This window comes from Musca vetustissima, unplaced genomic scaffold (genome assembly GCF_032173495.1).
Source record: "Musca vetustissima isolate MV318-11 ecotype Yass unplaced genomic scaffold, APGP_CSIRO_Mvet_v1 utg57425, whole genome shotgun sequence".
In the NCBI taxonomy this organism is placed as follows: domain Eukaryota; kingdom Metazoa; phylum Arthropoda; class Insecta; order Diptera; family Muscidae; genus Musca; species Musca vetustissima.
The window spans coordinates 1,139-7,728 of record NW_026873563.1 but is presented as its reverse complement, the minus strand read 5'-3'; the positions used below and the strand labels follow the sequence as shown (position 1 = coordinate 7,728).

The 6,590-nt window shown below is 33.1% G+C and overlaps 1 long non-coding RNA gene across 1 annotated transcript; it reads left to right on the top strand.

Annotated features, from left to right (window-relative positions):
• The first annotated feature begins 222 nt into the window (after positions 1-222).
• On the top strand, positions 223-5,777 carry LOC133326245 (uncharacterized). The gene is made up of 2 exons (XR_009754182.1): positions 223-286; positions 5,702-5,777. It is a non-coding gene; the product is annotated as an uncharacterized LOC133326245 (long non-coding RNA).
• The last annotated feature ends 813 nt before the right edge of the window (positions 5,778-6,590 follow it).

Below are 6,590 nucleotides of genomic sequence, written 5' to 3'. Positions count from 1 at the left end.
CCGTTCGTGTTTTTCGTTCATTCTTTCGTTCATTCTTTTGTCGATTTTTTTTCTTATTTTTTCCATTTTGTTCCTTTAGCCTGGAAACCCACTCAATTGCTGCAATGCATTACGGATATTGACCCAGGGCTACGTGATGACTGCGTACATGCTTGTCCATTTATTTATGATCCGGTCTGTGCCAGAATTGCCAGAAATGGTGCTGATGGCAAAGTGGAAGAAGAATACATTCAAATTTTTGGCAATCGCTGCATTTTCGATATGGAAAACTGCTTAGCCAGCGGCAGTAAGTTTTCACTTTTTTTCTTTGTTTTTCTTCGCCTTATTTTTGTGGTTTTTGTGACGTTTTTTACATCACACACACACACACACAGATAACTTATATAATTGAAGAATCATCCAAAAAATATAGTGTTGCCATGATAGTGATTTTTAACGAAAAACTAATTTGTATACCATGAGTTGGAGGGTATAAAATATCCGTAAAATCGTTCGTGACCATTTTAAGGTAGCTAAAGCTATTAGTCATGAATGACTCTTGACATTCATGGACATTTTGAACGATTTATATTATTTGTAGCCATTTTATATCTGCGGCATTATCTACAGTTATATATTGCAATACTTGAGAAAAAGTCCGTCAAAGGACTGGATCTTTTGTTTGGTATGTACGAATATTTTTAAACCCTTCACCACACTGTGGTACAGGGTATTATGTCTTTGTGCATATGTTTGTAACAGGCAAAAGGAAACGAGATAGACCCATAGTTCCTTTTGAGAATATGCATAGATTCACTTTCTGAGTCAATTTATGCATGTCCGTCCGTCCGTCTGTTGGTGTTAAATTGTAAACAAAGTACAGGTCGCATTTATAATCCGAATTGGATGAAATTTGACACAGCTCAATTATTTGGCCCAAGGACGAACCCTATTGAAATTGGGAAAAATCGGTTCAGATTTAGATATAACTCCCATATATATTTTCGATATAGGCACAAAAGTCCCTATATATCATTAGATTTGCACGAAATTTGGCACAACGTACTAAATTGATCCTAGAATGATGCCTGCCGAGTTTCATGAAAATCGGTCCAGATTTAGATATAGCTCCCATATATAGTTTCGTCCGATTTAATGTAAATGGTGCACCAAAGTCATTATATATCATCCGATTTTCACGATGTTTGGCATAACATACTGAACTGGGCCTAGAGTGTTGTCTACCAAATTTCGTGAAAATCGGTCTAGATTTAGATATAGCTCCCATATATAATTTCGCCCGATTTAATGTAAATAGTGCACAAAACTCCCTATATATCTTTCGATTTGCACGAAATTTGGCATAACATACTGAATTGAGCCTAGAGTGATGTCTACTAAGTTTTGTGAAAATCGGTCCAAATTTAGATATAGCTCCCATATATTTTCGTCCGATTTAATGCAAATGGTGCACCAAAGTCCTTATATATCATCCGATTTTCACGATATTTGGCATAACATACTGAACTGGGCCTAGAGTGTTGTCTACCAAATTTCGTGAAAATCGGTCTAGATTTAGATATAGCTCCCATATATATTTTCACCCGATTTAATGTAAATAGTGCACCAAAGTCCCAATATATCATTCGATTTGCACGAAATTTGACATAACATACTGAATTGGGCCTAGAGTGATGTCTACTAAGTTTTGTGAAAATCGGTCCAAATTTAGATATAGCTCCCATATATATTTTCGTCCGATTTAATGTAAATGGTGCACCAAAGTCCTTATATATCATCCGATTTTCACGATATCGGGCCTAGAGTGTTGTCTACCAAATTTCGTGAAAATCGGTCTAGATTTAGATATAGTTCCCATATATATTTTCACCCGATTTAATGTAAATAGTGCACCAAAGTCCCAATATATCATTCGATTTGCACGAAATTTGACATACCGTACATAATTGATCCTAGAATGATGTCTGCCAAATTTCCTGAAAATCGGTCCAGATTTAAATATAGGTCCCATATAAGTTTGGTCCTATTTAATGTAAATAGTGCACCAAAGTGCATATATATCTTTCAATTTGCACGAAATTTGTCATAACGTACTGAATTTACCCTAGAATGATGCCTGGCAAGTTTCGTGGAAATTGGTCTTGGTTTAGATATAGCTCACATATATAGTTTCGTACGATTTAATGTGGTGCACAAGTGCCTATATATGTTTAGATTTGCAAGAAATTTGACATAACGTGAAGATCGTTTGAGATGTAGATATATCTCCCTTATACATTATCGATTGATTTTAAGTAATTAACGCACCAAGGAACCAATATATGGCTGATGGGAACAAAACGTACAGAAATTAGTATAACCTAACCTGTAACAGTTTCTTGAAATCGGTTCATATTTCGATATAGATTCCGATTTTAAGTTAATGGCGCATCAAACTCTTCATGTTTGTCAGATTGACATGAAATTTTGCACAACGTACAAAATTGAGCATAGAATAACGTAGTGGCGTTTTCTAGAAGTACAGACATAGCCCAACGGAAGTCCTCTTGATATTTGTTTGAATTCAATTTACATACTTTTGTCCCATTGTAACAAACGAATGACATGTTTATCTAAATCGATTCTATTTTTATAAATATCACATATTTCAGTTCATCCAATTTCATGTTAATAGTCCTGTTTAATATACCCATAGTCGGCCCCGCCCGACTTTAGTACTTTCCTTATTGGTTTGATAAAAGTTTTAACCATATGTCTTAAAGAAAAAAAAAAAACAATTTATTTAAACATTAAAGCTCGATACAAAAATTGAGGAATTGTAAATATTACTTATATATATATATATATATATATTTGGTTTGGCGGAATCTCAAAATTAGTTTGCATATTTTCCTATTCTGACCACATACGATTTATAAGTCCTTCGAATCGTCAAATTGGTGCAGACGTTCTTAAATTATAAACGATATAAACATTTTTTTGCTCCATTTATATATATAGATATATTTTTTTGATTAGAGTAAAATTCTATGTCCGTCGGTTGTAATCACTCCAGCGTCTAAACAGGACAAGTTCGAAGATGGGCTATATTGGTCCACGTTTAGGCATAGCTCCCCTATAAAGGTACCCCCCGAATTTTCTGTATATTGGGGTTCTTGAGCGCGTTTTCAACCGAATTCGCTGAAATTTGGTATGTTGAGTTCTTATTGGGTAGCAAATCCTTCCACAAAAAATTATAAATATTGGTTAATTTTTGGGTAGCCCCCACATAAGGATACCCCAATTCTAAGACGATTTAGTCATCTGTTGTAATAATTCTGCACCATAGTCAAAGACTGGTAATTGTCACCGCTTTCAGCCTGGTTGAAATTTAGATCCTCTAAAGGTTATATTTTGTTTAAATATGCGACTCAAAGTTTGACTTTTAAGGCTATATTTTCTAGTGGCGGACGTTGACGTCTTAAAGTCACAAACTCTATAAGAAATAGCTTCATTATATCGCATTTTCGACAACACAAGCACGTTTCGTCTTATATATGTAATTTCGAACCATATTAAAGGATTATTTTTAAAGACAAACTCAAAAACATTTTAAGGAAATAATATTGCACTATCTGTATATGGCCTAATGTGCCCCAATTTAAAATGCCGGATCTACCACAAATGTACTTTTTATAGTTTTTTTTAATTTTTCTATCAATCTTCTAAAAACATTATATATAACTTTGCACACTAAATTTTAGTAGTTTCAGGATTTTATACACATGTTCCACTCTACCATGCGTTTTTAATATCAGTCCACGTTTTTGGGTTTTCAGGACAAATCCCCAATAAAAATCGTTAAAATTTGTATATAAATCGGTTTGTAGAATTGTCGGTATAGGTCAACTTTTTGGTATCTTCTCTATATTATCGCTTTTTTTCACTTTTTAGTTTTTTTTCTTATGTTCGAATCCTAGCAAAATAATCATACAATGATCATCGCCCATAAAGGCAAAAAGTCAAATAAATAAAATTATTCCAGCTCAGCAAGGCTAGGATTCGAACCCATGTTCCCAGATCTACGCAAATGCCGAACGACTACTTAGAGTTCTGAACATGTATATAACATGGTAGCAATTGTGAGAGTGTGGATAAATTATTCAAGAGATGACAAATGTCGAACCTTGATAAATTTGATTTTAATTCTCAGATGCAACTTTGTAATAACTGCAATATAAATACAAGTTATGAACACTTGTGAGCCGGTTAACTAACGGCGAATGGTGGATGCGTATGGCGTACTTAATTGTACCTAGAGTGATGTGTGTTAAGTTTCGTGGAATCATTCTAGACTCAATTCAGTACGCTGTGTCAAATTTCATGCAAATCGAAAGCTATATAAATCGGACGAAAATATATATGGGAGCTATATCTAAATATAAACCGATTTTTCCCAATTTTAATAGGGTTCGTGTTGGGCCAAATACTCAGAAAGTGATTCTATGCATATTCTCAAAAGTAACCATGTGCCTATCTCGTTTCTTCTGCCTGTTACAAACATATGCACAAACACATAATACGCGTTCGGTTGAAAAAGCGCTCTAGAACCCCAAAAAACCGAATATTGGGGGTACCCTTTTAATGGGGGCTATCCGAAAAAATTGACCTATATTTATAATTTTTTTGGAGAGATTTAGTACCTATTATGAACTCAAAATACTAAATTACAGCCAATTTGGTGGAAAAATACGATCAAAACCCCCAAAATACTGACAATTAGGAGGTACCGTTATATGGGGGCTACCAGAAAAAGTGGACCTATATTCATAATTTTTTGTGGAGACATTTAGTACCCAATAAGAACTCAATCTATTCGGTTGAAAAACGCGCTCAAGAACCCCAAAATACCGAAAATTGGGAGCTACTGTTATATGGGAGCTATGCCTAAACGTGGACCGATATATCACATCTTCGAACTTGACCTGCCGGCAGACAATAGACAAACCTATGCAAAATTTCAGCACCCTATCTCAATTCCTTCAGAAGATAGCGTGATTACAACAGACGGACGGACGGATGGAAGTGGCTAGATCGTCTTAGAATTTTACCCTGATCAAGAATATATATACTTTATAGGGTCAGAAATGAATATTTCGATGAGTTACAAACGGAATGACAAAATTACTATACCCTCCATACTATGGTGGAGGGTATAAAAATAGGAGATTCTTGCAGTACGGGAACACACCATAAGTCTACCAAATTGATATGCACGGGTTTCCGACATGCGACTAACATTAGATGCGCTGAGTTTTGTGCAAATCGGTTCAGTTTTAGATATAGTTTCCATATATATTTTCATCCGAGATATCCAATTGAAACAAATTTTAACATATTGTACTGGATTACATCTACAATGATGTTTGTCAAGATTGCATTAAATCGGTTAAAATTTATAGATTTTATCGATCGATCAACGTATTGAGATTTTAGGGCTTTGAGACATTTGGAAAAAAATAAATTTCATAAATATCTATCCCGCTTTATGCATTACATGGCTTTTCCTACTTTGAATCATTTATCCTTAAAATTCAAACTATTTCGGCAACCCTAATCCAATTTCCATTTTCTTCTATTTAAACCCACAAAAAAAATTTTTCTCACTTTTTCTTTTTGTTTGTTTTTTGTTCATTTTTTTTTTGTTTAATTCTCTTTGCAGAATGGATTGAAGTACGTGGTGAAATGTGTGGTTTGGCCGAAGACTAAATACTTTTCTTTATTTTTCTTCTTATTTGGTGGAGGATTGCGGTTAAGACTCTTGTTATACTTTATCTTCATTTTCTTTGTTAAATTTTATTTAACAAATATTTTTTTTTGATATTTTTTTAACAATTACCTTTTCTTATTCATACTAAATAAAAGAAACGAGTTAAATTCTTTCATTTAAATAATTTTTATTAAATTATATCAAAATTGTTTTGTTTGTTGGTTTTTGTTTTCTTTACATTTAATTTAATCTAATATACAATCTTGCCCTTTTGTAATAATATCTTATGTATCTAAACATATGTGTGTGCGTATGAGTGTAAGTTGTAATTGTTTTTGTATACACACATGTATTGTATAGATATTTACAATTGCATTTGGCTATGAAAATTAAAAGTAATAATTTTCATTAAGTTTTATTGTTGTTATTAATTACCTTTGTGTACTTAATATTAATTACACTACAGTTTGAATTTTACAAATTCCATTGTTGTATTATTATCGTTAAGTGATTAGTTTTCTTTTTGTGAGTTCATATGTTTATACATTATTATTTATGATATATACATCTACAATAATTAATCAGGAAACTGAAATGAATGAAAAAATAGACAAAATAAAAGGGCAGTAGTAGGTTGACCGATGCAAGAAGAGATCACCGAATACCTAACGTGTAAATTATTCAGAATAATAATAATATGTAAAAACGTTGTTAAGTTAAGTTCGACTGGTCCGACAATGGGATGGACCTTAACAGTAACCACAAAAACCTAGAAGAGCAACCGTGTTTATTGTAGAATTCGGCAGTACGAAAAAAATAAATGAATTGTAAATGTCTACAT